At 38.7% G+C, this 19,712-nt stretch overlaps 1 pseudogene; it reads left to right on the top strand.

Moving 5' to 3' along the window:
* Positions 1-19,712, top strand: part of LOC122450070 — a 36,227-nt pseudogene that overhangs the window by 12,185 nt on the left and 4,330 nt on the right.

The raw sequence follows: 19,712 nt of genomic DNA, 5'->3' as shown, positions 1-19,712 counted from the left end.
AGAATTATCTAGCTGACTTTCAATATACTAACATTAATAGAAAACTGAAATAAAAACATCAGAGGATGCATCACCAAATTGGGTTTTGACCAACATCCAGACTCAAAGAGTGCTGGGAAGTCCTTTGTCACAGCACATCTAGAGTCCCAATTGGGAAAAGGTCCCAGGCCTTAAGTCCACTCTCTGGGTGAGAGGTCCAAGACTGCAGTTCAGAGTTCCTGCTATTAATCCCAGAATGCAAACTGATATCTTCATCAATCTGTGAGCAAATTGCAGCTCTGGTTTCATGTTAATACTATTGTTTTGTCTTGTAAAACTGGGACTGTTGTTAAGCGTGGGCCTTGGTTGGCAAGGGACCCTTCAAGGGCTCAACAATTTCAGGATTTGTCCCCAGTCTTATCTATGGTGCTGCAAGTCTTGCAATCACAGCAAGTAGTCAGAGCGGGTTAGAAGCTAGGTCAGGGCCCTGCTCTGCTTTGTCTCTGAAGCCTAAACAAGACTATTTATTTAATTTCCCTAACAAAGATCTAATTGACTTTATTAATTTAATCATGAATTGGGCAGTATCCCACCTAGAAAATAGAAAGAGGCTCTGTCAAGCTGAAGAAAAGGAAAGGGACCAGAAGAAAAAGAAATTATTAGCAAATTATAAAGCAAAATAATTAGCATTGTTTTAGGCACAGTTCTCCTAAAGGTAACAGAAGGGGCCCTTTAGGAAAGGGTGGAATATCTGATTAGTGCTGATTAGGTAATTCCATATTGACTGGTTAAAGGTTACTTTCCTGGGAGAGGCTATCACTGCAGTTAGTTTAGGTATTAAGTTTGTTTTGCTGACACAGGGTCTTAAAGCAGTGACTGTATCTGGGACCTGTTATTTCTTCTTAATAAAATGTATGGCATAATGATCTGATATTTGTTTATATTGTGAAATTATCACCACAATAAGTCTAGTTAGCATCTGTCACCACACATAGTTACAAAACATTTTTTTCTTATGATGTTAAGTTTTAAGATCTAGTCTCTTAGCAACTTTCAAATATGCCCTTTAGTTTTCTAAATTCTTTTGGTATAACTTCCTTATATTTGACTCCCGAAAATGTGGATATTTAAAGAGGCAGTATGCAGAGATGATATGAGGAGACTGACTTTCGGAGACATGCAACCTTGTTTAGAATCTTGTCCCATGACCAAAGTACACGGGAGATGTGTACTTTGGACGCATCTCTCTGAGGCTCAGTTTCCTCGCATATAAAATGGTAATGGCGGGAAACGCCCTCTTCACAGGGTAGTTTACAGAATAAATAAGATAATATACTCGCAGTAGTATCTGGCACTGGACCATGACAGCTAATAAACTTTATTTCCCTTCTTACATTTCTCCATGTACTCACCATCCACTTCCACCTGAGCTCATACACACCACACACACACACACACACACACACACACATACACACCTCTCAGACAGAAACAGGGCCTTTTCTTCCTATAAGAGATAAACCTGGAATTTCTTTGGTGCTCCAGTGGCTAAGATTCCACACACCCAATGCAGGGGGCCTGGGTTCAATCCCTGGTCAGGGAACTAGATCCCATATTCCACAACTAAAATATCCCACATTCACAATTAAAAAAAAACATTCCACATGTCTCAAGGAAGACCTGGTGCAACCAAATGAATAAATAAATATTTGAAAAAGAAATAACCCCATCTTGCTTTAGGTCAGTTCTTTTCCTACAGTGTATAAACTCATTGCTCACTCCAAAGGAATAAAAACATCACGGTTTTCCCTACCATTCTTTCTGGCTCTTAGACATATGTTGCATATTCCCTATCTTCTTTCAACATATGTACTTTATAACTGAAAGAGAAAATGCCAGGACATAGAAGCCTACTTTGTTTTGTTTGCTTATCTTCCAAATTTTAAATTCTTGATTTTGTTGCACAAAAGTGCCAAATCCTAACCACTGGACTCCAGGGAATTCCAGGAACCTTACCTTCCACATTTTATTTTATTTTTTAACTTTTTTATTTTGTTTATTTTGTTTTGGAGTATAGCGGGTTGTAGTTGGAAACTACAACAACCTCCAGTCTGGTCCCTGGGCTCCTGCCCTTGGCTCCCCTATTATCTATTTTCAATATAGCAGCAGCAGTGGTCCTTTTGGAAACATAAGTCAAATCATGAGACATTTCTGCTCAGAATTCCGCACAGACTCTCCTTTCCATCAGAGTGAAAGCCAAGGTCCCTCTAATGGCTTACAAAGGTCCTACATCATCTGGTTCCCTCTTACCTCTCAAGTCTGCCTCCTACTTTTCTCCTCCTCATTCATTCCACTCCAGCCACATTGGTCTTCTGCTTCTCAAACACACCAAGCATGATTCCACAGGTAGAATCTACCTATTTTCTCTGCTTAAAATTCTTTCCATGCCCCCAAATGTCCATTGTCTAATTCCCCACCTCTTTTAAGGATTTGATGAAATCTTCCTTTTTTGATGAGCCTAACACTGAGTACTGAATTTAATAGCCAGCTCACCTCCAGGCACTATTGATCCCTCTTACACTGAGTTAATTTTCATCATAGGCCCATTACCTTCTAATATACTATGTAATTAACTTACACATTATGCTATTATTTACTGTGAGATTCCTCAATGGAGTACTGGCTCCATGAAGGCAGGGATCTTTGTTCATTTTATTCATGAATGTATCCCAAGCACCTAGTGCAGAACCTGAAACACAGGAAGCACTCCATATGTGAGTTAAATAAGAAGGGAAAATAAAGGGACTTCCATGCAATCCAGTGGTTGGGATTTCACCTTCCAATGTAGGAAGTTTAGGTTCAGCCCTGGTCAGGGAGATGGGATCTCACATGCCTCATGGCCAAAAAGCAAAGCATGGAACAGAAGCGATATTGTGACAAATTCAATAAAGACTTTAAAAATGATCCACATCAAAAAATATTTTTTAAAAAGGAGGGAAAATATAAATATTGGGGCTTGATAGTTCCTTACAGACAGAGCAAGTCAGTCAATTAAATGCACAAACTTCTAAGTTCTCTTAAGTCTCAAGGACCCCAGTTAGTTCCCCCTTATTGAATGCCTATTATATGCTAGGTATTATTTCACTTAACTATACAGATATCCATGAATGAAGTTCCCAATGCAGAGGCTCCAAAGGCTAATGTAGTCTATGACAAATGCTTGCAAATTATTTAAGGAAGCAATAACAACCTGAAGTATTGAAGAGTAGGGCAGAGTACCCCTACTCCTTTACAAAATGATCAAGCATGGGCTGCCTGGCAAAGCTTTATCAGTTGCTGGTTCCATAAAGATATAAGCCCGGTTTCCTGGTCCGTTACCATCTTCTATCAGTCTTTCCTCTGCTTCCTTACTGCCTTGCCTCATTGCTCTTCAGCCAACTGATCAAGGTTGGAAGCTACATATGTTAGTTAGTTGCTCAGTTGTATCTGATTCTTTGCGATCCCATGGACTGTAGCCTGCAAGGCTCCTCTGTCCATGGGATTTCCCAGGCAAGAATACTAAAGTGATTGCCATTCCCTTCTCCAGGGGGTCTTCCCAAACCCAGGGATCCAACCCAGGTCTTCCACTTTACAGGCAGATTCTTTATCATCTGAGCCACCAGGGAAGTACCTGGAAGCTATATATTGCATCCCCAAATCTCACACGTTAGTTTCACCCACCTACCAAGGAAGACCAACTTAAAAATTATTTGACTAAATTCCATGCATCTGACAAATATTTATTGAACACCCACTATAAGCCAAGCTCTTCTATAGGTATTAATGACTCTGCAAATAGGAGACACAGATCCCTGTTCCCAAGGAGATTACATTCTAGTAGAAGGGAAATGAGACTAGACAATTTTTTTAAAAATCAAAAATATCAGATAGTGAAAAATGCAATGTGAACAATCAAGAACATTTATGAAGAAGTGACCATTAAAGTAAGGTCTGTAGACCAAGACAGAAGTTCCCATGCCAAGATTATGAGGAAGTACATTCTAGGCAAAGGAAACAGCTAGTACAGAAGTCTTGAGGTTGGAACAGCTTGGGGAGTGTGAGGCAGGGAAAGAGACTACTGTGGCTGAAAGAGGGTTGGCAGAAGGGAGAATGGCCATGGATGGAGTGGGAGAGGTGATTGGGGCTTGGTCAGAGGTTTTGTGGACTAAAGTAAAGAGTGTGGATTTTATATAAGTGCTAATGAAACTGAGTAGGTCTCAGGCCTTCTTAGGGAGAAATCTCCTCTGCCCCTCACCTCTTACTTGTAGAAAATTTTTAGCCTACTATACCTTCTAAGTTCCAAAGAGCAAATTTAATCAGAGAAGTAAGAAAATACAGAAACAAAGGAAAAGAGTCAAGCAAAATAAAATAATAATAGTTCAGCCATAAAACAGTCAAAGACCTTTAGTTCCTCCTCAAGGTCTATAGATTATATCCTGAGCCATATCCTTGAGTTGTTCTGCAAATACCAAAATCTCCCCCAGGTGAAGGAGGTTAACTGCATGCTGACCACCAGCAGAACCCAAACCAATTGGAACCAGAGGGTTGATGAATGAGATTCCTAAAACTTCACCCTTTGACCTCACCATCAACCAATCAGAGAATTATGCACAAGCTAAAAAGGCACTTTGCAACTGACACCCCCAATATTGCCTTGAAAAACCTTTCCTTAGAAGTCATCAGGGAGTTTAGGTCTCTTGGGCATGAATTGCTCATTCTTACTGCTTTGCACCCTGCAATAAATGCTGTACTTTGCTTTACCACAACCCAGTGTCAGTAGATTGCTGTGCATTAGGCACAGACCCAAGTTCAGTGAAGTAACAATTTTGGCAGCCATGAAGGGACTCCCACCCCAGGTAGGTGTCTGGACAGTGGCAGCTCTCAGATCCTGTCCAGCAGCTCCCTGAATACTTTGTCTCACGGATAGCCCTGAGTGCTTGCTTCTAACCAGGCATTGCTGGCCCATATCACTTTCAATTTTGGGTTGAAGGAAGCAAAGCTCTGTTCCTGGTTTATAAGATGTCTCTGCTAAGTGATGGAACCTCACATCTGATGACATTAGAGTATTCTCCCTATTGGGTTTCCTTGATTGGAACTTTTCCTTTTGAGGAAGAAAAATCATAAGACTTAGTCATCTGGGTCTGATCTCCAAGTGGAACAGCATTTTAACTTTTCCCTCTGTGCCAGGGAGCTTCTTGGTCATCCATTACCACCTGAGAAGTAATTTTGAAAGCCCCTGTTAGATCTAAACTCACCTGCAACCCCATCTGAAATAGTAGGTAGGAAATCCTCCATTCTCATGCTAGGGAACTGTGACTTTTAAAGGCTACTGTGCATTGGGTTGCCTCATTCTGGTCTATTTCTGGTAATACAAGCCATATGAAAGAAACAAATGGGAAATTAGATCTCTATTCCATCTTGTAGACCCCTAGGATGTATTTTACAAAATCGGGAAATTTTCAGCTATACTCATATGAAAAGAAAGAATATGATTTCCTTTTAACACCATGTGGCTACAGTATTCTTAAGATTTCAGAGAAAAAATGGCTTGATAAAATATTTTTTCAAAACTCTGACCCCAAGAGAACAAAAGTATTCCTCGAAGAAATCGAAGTTAAAAGTCTTATCATGTTCTTGGAATGCAAACACAACCCACATTTCCTGAGACTATGGCCTTGGAAGGCTCAGATGATAAAGAATCCACCTATAATGCAGAAGACCTGAGTTCAGTCCCTGAGTTGGGAAGATCCCCTGGAGAAGGATATGGCTACCCACTGAATATTCTTGCCTGGAGAATTCCATGGGCAGCGGTGTCTGGCAGGCTACAGTCCATGGGTCACAAAGAATCAGACACGACTGAGCAACTAACATTTTCACACAAGGCTGAATGAAAAAAGAAATAGGGCGAAGAAAACTTTTAAACTCAAGTGAGTAAATTTAACTTATTCCAACTGTTATTCATAAAGTAATAAGTCTTATGTTGAAATACCCGATTCATGACTAAGTTTCAAAAATGAAGTTATGAGGAAGTTCCCTGAGGGCATAGTGGTTAGGATTCTGGGCTTTCACTGCCATGGTCTGGGTTCAACCCCTGGTCAAGAAACTGAAATCCTGCAAGCCTCACATTGTAGGTGGGGGAAAGAAAGCTATGAGATCTCTAGTTGTGTCTTTCTTTAAAAATCAATTTATAAATGAGCTTTATTCAATTGGCTTAAAGGAAATCAAGCACTTACATAAATTCTAAGAAATAGAAACTAAGCCAAATGAATTTCAGATTCACATGATCTGGGGAATATTCAGCATTAAATTAATGTCTGATATTAAAGTTAGTTTAAGCTTGTTGGTTTAATTAACATAGACATGTCTTTAGAGTCGTCAACATTATGTATAATACTTCTAATGTACCTAAAGTTACTGGAAGTCAAATAAAATCTTATATCTGTCACAAATTTTTCAGCAAGAAAAATTACTCAAATGACAAAAAATTAAATGTAAACAAGAGAAAAGCTTTTTAGTGAACCTTAGAAATAATTATGGCTTAGTTTTTCCAGTTTTTTGGTAACTTGAAACTTTACAGTTTTGCTAAATTAAGTTAAATGATGAAAATTCATTGAAGTATATATAATTTTAAATTAAGATAAAATACTATAACACTGCTTACTAGGCAAGCCTAAGTTTACATTCTTCTGTATTGTTATTAAAATACTAAAGATGTTTGGGTTTATTAGACACATGTTTTGTACCACACTGAGGGGAAAAATGTATATTTTTAGAGGTTATAGAATATGGTCATAATCTGCCCTCTTAGCGCAGTAGGCAGCGTGTCAGTCTCATAATCAGAATATGGTCATAAATTTTCCAATCAGGTAATGCTGATATTTACCTTTAAAATCTTTTACTGTCACTTTATGGTTAAGTGACTAAGTACTATTTCACAGTGACCTATGATCATATTTGACCAGTTTTTTGGGTTTTGGGGTTTTTTTGTTTTTTCCTTTTTTATTTTTTGTCAACTTCCTCAAACCAAATTCTTAAGTTCTTTTGACCTCTAGTTGACTCTAGTTTGCTTCACAGGGCCACTGAAGTATCACAGAGAGAGAGAGAAAAATATTAAATTAATTGGGATTATTTAGTATGTTAAATTCCGTGGGAAGCAACGTCAAATGCATGGTGACAAACATTCTTAGGTTTTGCTGTATGAGTAAATGTCATTAATATAGAAGTTCTAGAAATTATATAAAATTTCTAAAATTTGAATATGTCCTGGAATAATGTTATCAGTCATAATTTTACTTATCTCAAAATGTTGCATGTCACAGCAACTTGGTTAAGCTTTATCAATTGAACTGTAATTCAATCTTTAAACATGTCTTTTAAGTTTTTTATCATTCATAACTAGTTATTGTTTCACTCCAATGCTTTTGCAAAAGAAAATGCTTCATCTTCAAGATTCCTAGAAAGGGCTTTTTGACATATACAGATTTCTGATAACTTTCAGATCTGGGTGAGAAATTAGATAATTCTAATGGAAACAATAATGATTTTGTGTTACTGTTAAAAAAAAAGGTTAAGGTCAAGGATTAGTTACATAGGACTGAGTAAACTGATGAATATAGTTATAATTTTTAAGATTTTTATCTGAAATATTATGAGTTTTTATTGTATTATCCAGATATGAAGAAACTGTTCCCCTCAAGCTCATTATGGTTCATAGAAACTTGATAAATTATATGTTTGTAAATAGAATTGAAATATTTATCTTTTGTCTCTACCTGATCCCTCCAGAAATTGGAAATGCTTTAAGTTACCATCAGCCTTATCAGGCCAACTTTATTGCAACCAGACTTATTTTGAAAACAAATAAGTCTTAATTTGGCTAGACTTGTTAAAAATGAGGATAACTCAAGCAGAAAAGCTATGTTTCAATAATATACTTTTGTTGATATTGAAGTTTCATATATATTGAGGTTTTTTATCTATTGTCTATATCCAAGATAATTTTTTGTTGCTATACCACATCATTGTAAAGTTTAACTGAATTATTATTATTAAAATGATGTTCTAAGCTTATTTCTGAAGCTGATCACAGTAATCTTCAAATAAAGTTCAGATGCCCCATGACCTGCAACCAGGGGATCATGCATACTAGAAAACAAACATAATTTAAAAGACTCTCTCTCCAACCTAGATGAAAAGACTCTTGTCTGGTACTCTTAACTAACTCATACACAATAAAACTGAAGAGAACTGACTCTTGAATTCATATTTCCCACTTAAGAAGGGCTTCTAAACAGGACTGGTCTATTGAAAGGACTGCTGACCTCAAACTACACCCAAATCAGGACAAGAAGAAGATGAGAGCAATGTGGGCAGCTGACCCAAGAATCCAGACCAGGCCTGTAAGACCTATCTTACTAATTCAATTGAATGAATTGTTTACCAAATTTTTATCTCCTTATCAAAATGTAAAGTTATTGTATTCAGTTCAGTTCAGTCACTGAGTCATGTCCTACTGTTTGTGACCCCATGTCTTCAGCATGAGTCCTTCCTATGAATATTCAAGACTGATTTCCTTTAGGATCGATTGGTTTGATCTCCTTGCAGTCCAAGGGACTCAAGAGTCTTCTCAAACACCCCAGTTCAAAAGCATCAATTCTTAGGTGTTCAGCTATCTTTATGGTCCAATTCTCACATCCATACATGACTACTGGAAAAACTACAGCCATAGCTTTGAATAGATGGACCTTTGTCGGGAAAGTAATGTCTCTACTTTTTAATATGCTGTCTAGGTTTGTCATAACTTTTCTTCCAAGGAGCAAGCATCTTTTAGTTTCATGGCTGCTGTCACAATCTGCAGTGATTTTGGAGCCCAAAAAAATAAAGTCTGTCACTGTTTCCATTGTTTCCCCACCTATTTGCCATGAAGTGATGGGACTGGATGCCATGATCTTTGTTTTTTTGAATGTTGTTTTAAGCCAGCTTTTTCACTCTCCTCTTTCACTTTCCTCTTCGCTTTCTGCCATTAGGGTGGTATCATCTGTATATCTCAGATTATTGATATTTTTCCTGGCAATCTTGATTTCAGCTTGGGCTTCATCCAGCCTGGCATTTTGCATGATGTAATCTGCATATAAGTTAAAAAAGCAGGGTGACAACATACAGCCTTGAAGTACTCCTTTCCCAGTTTGGAACCAGTATGTTGTTCCATGTCCAGTTCTAACTGTTGCTTCTTGACCTGCATACAGTTTCTCAGGAGGCAGGTAAGTTTGTCTGCTATTCCCATCTCTTTCAGAGTTTTCCACAGCTTGTCATGATCCACACAGTCAAAGGCTTTGGCAAAGTCAATAAAGCAGAAGTACATGTTTTTCTGGAATTCTCTTGCTTTTTCTATGATCCAACAGATGTTGGTAATTTGATCTCTGATTCCTCTGCCTTTTCTAAATCCAGCTTGAACATCTGGAAGTTCACGTTTCACTTACTGTTGAAGCCTGGCTTGGAGAATTTTGAGCATTACTTTGCCAGCGTGTGAAATGAGTACAATTGTGCAATAGTTTGAACATTCTTTGGCATTGCCTTTCTTCAGGATTGGAATAAAAACTGACCTTTTCCAGTCCTGTGGCCACTGCTGAGTTTTCCAAATTTGCTGGCATATTGAGTGCAGCCCTTTTACAGCATCATCTTTTAGGATTTGAAATAGCTCAACTTGAATTCCATCACTTCCACTAACTTCGTTTGTAATGATGATTCCTAAGGTCCACTTGACTTTGCCCTCCAGAATGTCTGGCTCTAGGTGAGTGATCACACCATCATGGTTATCTGGGTCATGAAGATCTTTTTTGTATAGTTCTTCTATGTATTCTTGCCACCTCTTCTTAATATCTTCTGCTTCTATTAGGTCCATACTGTTTCTGTTATTGTGCCCATCTTTGCATGAAATGTTCACTTGATATCTCTGATTTTCATGAAGAGATCTCTAGTCTTTCCCATTCCATTGTTTTCCTCTATTTCTTTGCAATGATCACTGAGGAAGGCTTTATTACTTCTCCTTGATGTTCTTTGAAACTCTGCATTCAGATGGGGATAGCTTTCCTTTTCTCCTTTGTCTTTAGCTTCTCTTCTTTTCTCAGCTATTTGTAAAGCTTGCTCAGACAACCATTTTGCCTTTTTGCATTTTTTCTTGGGGATGGTCTTGATCACTGCCTTCTGTACAGTGTCATGAACCTCTGTCCATAGTTCTTCAGGCACTCTTCAGTTCAGTTCAGTTCAGTTGCTCAATCATGTCTGACTCTTTGTGACCCCATGAATCACAGCAAGCCAGGCCTCCCTATCCATCACCAACTCCTGGAATTTAAATTTACTCAAACTCATGTCCATTGAGTTGGTGATGCCATCCAGCCATCTCATTCTCTATCGTCCCCTTCTCCTCCTGCCCCCAATCCCTCCCAGCATCAAGGTCTTTTCCAAGGAGTCAATTCTTCACATGAGGTGGCCAAAGTATTGGAGTTTCAGCTTCAGCATCAGTCCTTCCAATGAACACCCAGGACTGATCTCTTTTAGGATGGACTGGTTGGATCTCCTTGCAGTCCAAGGGACTCTCAAGAGTCTTCTCCAACACCACAGTTCAAAAGTATCAATTCTTCAGCGCTCAGCTTTCTTCACAGTCCAACTCTCACATCCATACATGACTACTGGAAAAATATAACCTTGACTGGACAGACCTTTGTTGGCAAAGCAATGTCTCTGCTTTTTAATATGCTATCTAGGTTGGTCATAACTTTCCTTCCAAGGAGTAAGCATCTTTTAATTTCATGGCTGCAATCACCATCGGCAGTGATTTTGGAGCCCCCCAAAATAAAATCTGATACTGTTTCCACTGTTTCCCCGTCTATTTCCCATGAAGTGATGGGACCAGATGCCATGATCTTAGTTTTCTGAATGTTAAGCTTTAAGCCAACTTTTTCACTCTCCTCTTTCCCTTTCATCAAGAGGCTTTTTAGTTCCTCTTCACTTTCTGCCATAAGGGTGGTGTCATCTGCATATCTGAGGTTATTGATATTTCTTCCATCAATCTTGATTCCAGCTTGTGCTTCTTCCAGCCCAGCGTTTCTCATGATGTACTCTGCATATAAATTAAATAAGCAGGGTGACAATATACAGCCTTGACGTACTCCTTTTCTTATTAGGAACCAGTCTGTTGTTCCATGTCCTCTTACTTCTAACCAAAAAAAAAGTTTTTTTCTAACCAAATTTTTTATCCAATGTTCAGGGTGGAAAAAAATCCTCTAGTGAAGTTTTTACAGACTTTGACTACTTATGACATGTATCACTGCTTACTTTAAGTCTACTGTTAAAAGCATATGTACAGTGTTTGTGTCACAATTTGGTATAACTGATAAAACATATAGCCTCTAAAATGTTTCCCTACTAGCATACCTCTGAGTTTGTTCACTGTGTCTGGATTAGATTTCCCCCAACATAGGTGACTAGGCAAATATTTATAAACAAAAAACAAGGCTTAACACCAAGAGACATTAAGGACCCAAAGCAGGTAACACCCACCCTGGCATTGAGGGACAATTACTTTGATCATTAGTGCTCTCTATTGAAAGATTTGCAATCAAAAGGAAAACGGTAGAGGAAATTTTCACATATTGAGATATGTGTAAGTCATTTTGGCTTATACATTATTTAACTTAACATTTATGCTAAACAGACAGCATGTTTTGTGGCCTATTAAACATGCATTGTACATTTGCTTTAACCATCAAAGAAAAAATGTATTTTTTAGAATCAAAAAGGAATAACTGTGGTTCAGGCATCCAAAATAGAGCTGAGTGGCTATTATGGACATAGTTTCAGATACTTTATTACTGAGAAACTGAATTTTCTGAACTGTACCAGACTCAAGGATACCACAACCTATTTTCAAAACAGTACTTTCAAACAGTTGCCAAATGCATTGTTATGGTCTCAAGGTCTTCTCTTATAACAACTGTGAAACTCTTTAGGAATGGTAAAACAAATGAGATAGTTCAAGCAGTAGTCTTCCAGCAGAAGGCACTAGATTTTTTTTTCTTTTTGCCAGAATAATATTATATAATAAAATTGCTTTAAATTATATTTTAGCAAAAGAAATAAATGATGAAACCAAAAGACATATGTATAGTAGCCAATAGTTTCTGTTATGTATATATTAATACCCCTGTAGAAACCCAAGTGATTAGAATAATTCAAAAGACTACTTGGTTACAAAATGTACATAAAGAGAACCCACTCAAGAATTTATTTTCCTGGTTGCCATCTGGAACAGGAGGTCTCTTTCAAGGAACATTACAATGGCAAATTTTCATCATTATCCTCATTGCAGTATATCTACTAATTTTCTTTTTTAAACATTTTTATTTTTACACAATTTTTAAAGGTCATGTTCCATTTACAGTTGTTACAAAATATTGTCTATATTCCCCATATAGCATAATACATCCTTGTAGCTTGTCTTTTAAAAAAAAAAAAAAACTTTTTATTTTCTGTTGGAGTATAGCGGATTAACAGTGTCGTGATAGTTCAGGTGGATAGCAAAGGGACTCAACCCAACACGTACCGGTACAGCTCTCCCCTAAACTCCCCGCCCATGCGGGCTGCCACGTAAGGTTGCAGAGTTCCCTGTCCTATGCCACATGTATTAATTTTCAAATGTTTGTCCAAGTGCTGTGACAAAACAATCAGAGATTAAGGTTCTGTTTTCATAATACAGAATACTAAGGCAAGGCCTGGACTCAAGAATTCTTTAAAATGAAAATCAATGACATTTTCTCCTCTAATACTAAAAAATTGACTTTGCTCCCATTCAGCAGAAAGTAGCTGAGAGGTCATCACACCTGTTCCCATAAACCACTACGTTATTTATTGGACATCCCATGGCCCCAAGGAGAGAAGAAAAAAATCTGAAATAAAGAGATTAACTGAGATTAGTAGGGGAATGCAAGTCAGCCTCCACTGAGCGTGTCAGAGAGACAAGCGGGTGAGATCTCTGCCCTCAAGAAATTGAGTCAGGGAATTAGTCATTTGCTGGATATTAATAAGCACCACAACATGCATTGTACTAGGTGCTTGGAATACATAGAGGAAGTAGACACAGAACCTGCTTTTAAGAAACCTGTCTCTAAGAGAAATATATATAGTTGAAGAATGTTAAAAGCAAAGAAGTAAAAACAATATAAACTGGATCTAAATAAGCCAATATCATTCATTAATTTAGTACATTTAGCTTTTTAAATTGTTATGCTTGTTTGTTTTAATTAGGCAGACTATTTTTTGAAACTGAAGAAAAGCAATTGTTTCACTTTTTTTTTACCTTAGCTGGTAATCAGTCAATAACTATTGCTGTTATTCATGCTCTTAGAGAGTTTCAGATATTTATGCTGACAGTAAGTGTCAGATGCAACAACAGTACAATAACACACACACAAATGTTTACCAGTGATGATGGCAGAAACAGGGAAGTCAAGTTAGGTAAGATTAATCAGAGCTCTTCCTGGAATAGATGATTTTTAATTAGACTTAAAGTAAAATACTTGTTTTGGTAGAGAAAAAGAGGAAACAATTGTTACACACTGTCAGCTTCTCAAAAATGCCATCACATGTGCTTTGTTTTATTTTCTTACAGTAAGAAGAATAAGACCATGGGGGGGAAATTGTGTTTAGTAGAAAACTGCACTGTCTTGTTTTATTGAGGCTTAATTGATATAGAACATTATATTAGTTTCAGATATAAACCACAGTGATTCAATACTTGTATATATTGAGAAGTGATCACACAATAAAGCTACATAACATCTGTCACCACACAGAGTTACAGAATTTTTTTCTTGTGGTGAGAACTTTTAAGATTTCTCTTAGCAACTTTCAAATATGTGATACAGTTGTTATTAATTACAGTTACTGTGCTATACATTATACCCCCATGAGTTATTTAGCTTGTAACTGGACATTTGTATCTTTTGACCCCCTTTACCTATTTTGCCCACTCCACCTCCATCTCTGGCAACCACCAATCTGTTCCCTGTATCTATGAACTTGGATTTTCTCATTGTTTGTTTTTAGACTCCACATATAAAGAGGTCATACAGTATTTGTCTTTCCCTGTCTGACTTACTTAATTTAGCATAATGCCATCAAGGTCCATCCATGTTGCCCCAAATGCAAGATTTCATTCTTTTTTATGGCCAAATAATATCCCATTGTAATATATTTTCCATGTCTTCTTTATCCATTCCTCCCCTGATGGACACTTAGGTTGCTTTCATAGCAAACTGCATTGCCTTAAGGAGACATCTCTAGTTATCTGATTCCAGTTCTATGGGAGCTATTTTGCCGCTTTGTCATCTGTTCATGACTGATGGCAACACAAAATAATTCTTGTCTTTGAACACACAAGTTCTGTCCTGTCTAGTGGAAGAGCAATTTACTTCCCTCCTCCCTTCCAGAAAACCAACTTTGCTACCACCTGCACATTTATTTCAATATTCTTGATCTAAAAATGGCCTATGGTTGTCAGTTGGGATGGGGGAAAATGAGGGGTAGGGATAGTTTGGGAGTTTGGGATGGGCATGTACACACTGCTCTATTTAAAATGGATAACCAAGAAGGAGCTACCACACAGCACAGGGAACTCTGATCAATGTCACGTAGAAGCCTGGTTGGGAGTGGAGTTTGAGGGAGAATGGATACACGTCTGTGTATGGCTGAGGCCCTTTGCTCTTTACCTGAAACTGTCACAACATGGTTAATCAACTATACCCCAATACAAAATAAAAAGTTTTTAAAAATTTTTTTTAAATAAAAATGGTTTGTCCTTTGAGCCAGTTGCTACCTCTTTCTGGTTCCCTCCCTGATTAATGAAGAGGATAATGTATTCATTTTTATAGCTGCATGAGCCATATAATATTTAGCTATTTATTTAAGCATGTCAGGTCTTAGCTGAAGCATGTAGGACTTATCCTGAGACATGAGGGATCTTTTGCTGCAGTGTGTGGGCTTCTATCTAGTTGTGGTACCGGGTCTAGCACGTGCAGGCTATATAGTTTCCGTGCACAGGCTTTTAGTTGCCCCACCAGCGATCAAACCCGCATTGGAAGGCAGATTCTTAATCCCTGGACTACCAGGGAAGTCCCAATTTTACCTTATGTTGAAAGTTATCTTTTAACAGGATGAAAGAAAGACAGGCAAAATAAGAAAGTGAAAAAAACTGAGGGGGAAAAGAAGAGACAAAGTGGGAAAAGAAGATAAGGCAGCAGCTCTCTTGTAAAGTCTGAGACGAATTAATTAGAAGTCAGTCCTTCTGGAAGAGGGAGTCCAGAAGATGTAAATTTTTCTTTCTTCACATCTGTTGTTCCTTTGAGTTGTGGCATTAGTTTTTGTTGGCAAAGTATAATTAAAACAAAATTTTCTCCCAACCCAGAAAACCTCTCCACAAAGGAAGAAAAAGAAAATATTTTCATTATTGAATAAGCATTAAACAAAAATGTGATGCACACCCTAGGAAATCTGCTAAAAGATTATGAAGACAGAAAGAAATCTCACCATCACATACATGTTCTCAGGATAAGCAATAGTGTTAATAATTTTTTAAAAATAAGCAATAACCAGTCTTTGAGTAAAAGGACTCAAAGAGAGCACCCTTTGCTACACATAGTTCATCTTCAATTCACCTGATAATTGGGGTGACCATCTATATTAGCTAATTGGTTTTACATAAAGAAAAATAAACCTCTTTCTTTATGACAGGATGTAGTTTTGCAACTGGGAGGTAGGTGCCCACAGAAGTCAGGCTCTTACTGCCCACAGAAACTGGAATAGGGAAATGTAAACGTGGATGTTTACATTTCAAAGGCATGGTCCTGAGCCCTTGAGAAAGACACCCCTGGGTCATAAACATGGCAAAAGTCTTATGTAACTTTTAAAAGTGTTTGCATATATTTCAGAGAGACAGAGAAAGAACTTACCAGTTTTCTAACTCTAAGAAAAGAGGGGAGGGATATCTTCCCTTATTTTTCACAAGGAGAATGAAGCATCATTTAAAATGTTTATTTGTCCTTACATGTGTAAATCCTATCCAGCTGCACAGTTGGAGTGAATAATGCCCTCTCCTTAAAATGCAATTCTCGCCCTCCCAAATGCAAGCCTAGTTCAGTCTCCCCAACACCTTCTGCTTCCCATAAGGCTCAGGAACCCTGTGCAAAGACAGTGTACGAAGAAAGGGAACGAGAGGCCGAAACTCTCTTGATATTAGCAGCGGAAGGGTTCCTCTGTCACCACCAGATCAGCTGACTCTGGAAGGGTTCCTCTGGGAGCTAGTCACACTGATGCCGTGAAGAAGGCCTGAGGGACTTTCCATCTGCTGCTGCAGTCTAGACTGGAGTTCCTCGAGAGAGGGCAAGCTCATGCCTCCTTGTGCAGTTCAGTCAGAGTTTCTCCAGATGACAGCTGTTTTGCGGCAACTACTTTCCGGGAGGCACATCTGCCCCCAGAAAAGCTCGATGAGGCCAGTTTCCAGCACTTCACCTCCTCACTCCACCAGCACTGAGGCCAGCTCACTAGTTCCGTCTCCAGCCATCATGGTTATTTTACAGCAGGGAACTGGAAATGTTGGCCTTAGCGGCCACCAAGTCTTAAAGCCAGCCATGCCGTTTCTCTCCCACTGCACTCCCTAACCTTGAACGTTGGGGCAAAATTTGGACTCTTGGTGCTTATCCTGAGTTCCACCCCACCCCTACCCCAGAACCAGGCATACTAAGGAAATTGGAAGAGGGGAGGGAAGATTTGTTATACTCTCCCCCTTGAGCAATGGAGAAAGAAGTCACAATTCCATAGTCAGGAAAGGCCAATCAAGTGATTTCTTTGGGTAATTTCTGCTGTAAGTGATTTACTGCCTCCATTAGAGTCCAGAAGCAGCAGAGAATCTCAAAGGTCTGCCCTTAGAACTTGAGAAATAACATTTCTGTGTCCCCAGTGCAAAAATTCAGGTTTGAAAGTAAAGTTTACTTTTCCTTTGCAATGAAGAAAAGAAATGAGGTAGCTTTTAACTTTTTTGAGACCTTGAGATAGGTAATCAGATTCCAAACTAGTCCTACTGACATTCAAAGCAGTCACGCCGAATCCTATCAGATCCTCATATTTTTTCTGAGAGTACAGGACTGCTTCATTTCAAAGCACCCCCAAATTAGAATGAAACAGCATTTAGTTTTTGGTATGATTCTGAGTCCTTTTCTTCATCATCTCTGTTTATAATTGGATGCTCTCTGTTCAGTCATGTCCAACTCTTTGCAGCCCCAGGGACTGTAGCCTGCCAGGTTCCTCATGAATTCTCCAGGCAAGAATACTGGAGTGGGTTGCCATGCCCTCCTCCAGGAGATCTTCCTGACCCAGGGACAAACCTGCTTCTCTTACATCTCCTGCATTGGCAAGAAGGGTTTTTTTTTTAACCACTAGCACCACCTGGGAAGCCCATAATTGGATATTACAATATTCCTAATAACTCATAATTTTAAAAGCTTATAAAGAAAAAGTTCAAATTAAAATGGATTAACTACTGATTATCCAAGTAGCTACAGCTATCACTGCCGCGTTACCGCTCCCTTGCAGCTGCTGAATTGAGCAAGAGGTGTGGGGACTTCCATCCAGTCTCAAGGGCATCTGCAGAGAAAGTTATATTCAGATGAAGCAGCTCCACTGCCCTTGTGACTAATCTTTGTTCATCAGTTTCACAGGCTCTGCTGACTCACTTCTCTATTCAAGATGTTTATTGCCCAGGAAATAACACTTACGCCACCACAATCCATTTCCACTTTGAATGATGCCAATGTTACAAAGCAGCAGGGGAAAAGGCTCAACTCCTTATGTGTGAGTTACAACACAAGTGCCAGCAATGAGAAGAAAGTTTTACCTTTTACAGGAATCTTTTGTTTATTGGCATTATTGGCCAATGTTGAGAAGTAAAGCAGGAACAGGGGACTGACCAGACTGGGCTCCCCTGTTTGTGTAAGCCTTGATAGATCACCAAGGGTCACAGATTATAGGCTTCAAATTCAAGGATCAGGTCCTTATATTTGTCCAGTTACCCAGCAGAGGTTAAGTTTCGGCCATGCTCTTAAGAGACTAATTTATAAGCTAAAATGCCACTGTATTCAGTTATCACACACACACACAGACACAAAATAAAACTGTCGAATGGGAAAAGTGCCAAGTGTCCATTAGTCAATATATTCACTTCTCAGTTTTAAAAAGATCTATTTAAAAGCCAAACCGTTATCAGAAGTTTACTTTTGACTACAGTTTCCTGTCTATTGTCTTACTTGTCTCCCAGTTTAGCCTGTGAGCTGCTGGAGATCAGGAGCTGTGTTTCTTTGGTCTTTATAATCTCAGGGCCCAGCACACTGCCTGGTACACAGTTGACATTGACATATGTTTTTTTACATATGAGCAAGTGAATAATAATGATTTGTGTGAAATCTCTCTGCAAATTTAAGGCACTACCCAAACAGAATGATGACTATGAATAAGGACTTACAATCATTAAGCTACAATAGACTAATGTGCCCATCTTCACAGTAGGAGCAATGAAGTGTGAAAGCAAACACTGGGAAGCAAGTGAAGATGTATACATATAAAAGCAAAATTAATGTAATAATGCCAATCAATGTTTTTAGATAACATCTAAGAGATACGAAGTACAGAACATTAGGTTTTAAAAGCTTTTTTTTTTTCTTGGCTGTGTTGGGTCTTTGCTGCAGTATTCAGGCTCCCCAGTTGTGGGTTGCAGGCTTCAGAGTATGGGGTCTCAGGAGTTGCAGTGCGAGGGCTTGTCTAGTTGCAACACTCCAGCTCTCAAGCTATGGTGCATGGGCTTTAGCTCCTCTGCGGCATATGGGATCTTAGTTTCCCCTCCAGGGATCGAACCCATGCCCTCTGTGTTGGAAGGTGGATTCTAAACCACAGGACCCCCAGGGAAGTCCCTAAAAGCACTTTAGATGACAAAAATATAAAAATGATCCAAAAGGAAATCAACCCTGAATATTCATTGGAAGGACTGGTGCTGAGGCTCCAAACTTCTGGCCACCTGATGCAAAGAGCTGAATCATTGGAAAATACCCTGATGCTGGGAAAGATTGAAGGCAGGAGGAGAAGGGGAGGACAGAAGACAAGATGGTTGGGTGGCATCACTGACTCAGTGGACATGAATTTGAGCAAATTCCAAGAGACAGTGAAGGACAGAGGAGCCTGGCATGCTGCAGCTGATAGGGTCGCAAAGAGTCAGACATGACTTAGGGACTGAACAATAATAAATAAAAATGAACTGATGTTAAGAGAGAAGGGAAACCCTAGAACTAAAACTTCAAACCTCCACATCACGGGTCTACCAAGTCAGGAAACTTGTTCTGTACCTAATAGGAAACTGGGCAATGTCCTCAAAGGAGATTGTTTAAAATTTTCTGTTTGCATTTCTTTTACCTTGAAGGGTATGAATAAGGAAAAACAAAAATGTGGGTCAGTCAACGGGTGACAAATTTTAAGAGAATATTGTCAGGATCAACTTACCTTAGGAAAAGGTAAGAGGTCAGATTGACTTGTCTTTAAGTGAGATGTTGAGCATAGTTGGGTTAAAACGAACACTGAGTCAGAGATAATCAGTAGTG

The sequence above is a fragment of the Cervus canadensis genome, chromosome 11 (assembly GCF_019320065.1).
Source record: "Cervus canadensis isolate Bull #8, Minnesota chromosome 11, ASM1932006v1, whole genome shotgun sequence".
Taxonomy (NCBI): domain Eukaryota; kingdom Metazoa; phylum Chordata; class Mammalia; order Artiodactyla; family Cervidae; genus Cervus; species Cervus canadensis.
The sequence above is the reverse complement of the archived record's forward strand: the minus strand, read 5'-3'. Positions and strand labels throughout refer to the sequence as shown.